This window comes from Mycteria americana, chromosome 10 (assembly GCF_035582795.1).
Source record: "Mycteria americana isolate JAX WOST 10 ecotype Jacksonville Zoo and Gardens chromosome 10, USCA_MyAme_1.0, whole genome shotgun sequence".
NCBI lineage: Eukaryota > Metazoa > Chordata > Aves > Ciconiiformes > Ciconiidae > Mycteria > Mycteria americana.
Genome location: NC_134374.1, coordinates 11,751,412 through 11,752,299, shown reverse-complemented (window position 1 = coordinate 11,752,299; position 888 = coordinate 11,751,412).

Here is an 888-nt window from a genome sequence, read left to right as displayed (position 1 = left end):
AATGAGCCCAGGTCACAGTGGTGGCATTGGCAAGGTCCTGCTCTGTGCCCTGAAGAGGAGCCAGACCCCACAGCCAACAAGGTAGATGGCAAACGAGGCCATTTGCTCCAGCACCCACCGATGCCCAGCAAGCTGCGATGACAAGCAATGAAAGAGTTGGAAAAAGGATGTGGAGGACATCATACACAAAAGCTGATTTATGAGCCAGCCTCTCCAACCCTCACTTGAACACGGTGTCAAGAGGGTGCCATCATCAAACTCTCCAGCCAGGCAGAGGCCCTAGCGCTGAGGTCTGGAAAGCCTTTCCCACGCACCCTCGGGGAAAGTCACCCAAGCCAGCTCCTAGCAATTTGGTGGCCTGACTTCACCCCTCCATTCCCACCCTCCCTGGTGGCACGGAGAAAGGAGGAGGTTTCTTGCCAAAGAGCCACACGAAGGGCTCGCTGCAGCACTGCACCGCCAGCCCCAGGCACCTCATCCACCCCAAAGCCTACACCACACCGTGCACCCCCCCAAAATCCTTCCTGCCCTCCTCTCCTGTCACGCCAGACCAGCCACGTGCGCTGCAGCTGTGATCGGTTTTATTTATCCAAGGCAAAGGACAACCAGGAACCCAGCCGTGGTTTTCCGCTAACATGCAGTTGGGCAATAGCAGAGAGGGGTGGCCTTCAAATTTCCACCGCCTGAAGATGCTACGGTTCAGCGTGGCCTTTCAGTTCACGCTGCAGACGCGCATCAGTCTGCGCGTTACTTAAATTTGCTTGAGGAAGAATAAAAGAAGAGGACGGGGTGGGGGAAATCAATATTCTGTTGAACACGCTGTGCCCATTATTTGTTCCTGATTTATTTATTACCTGCACGGCTGCTGTCTAAACTGGCATGGCCTGG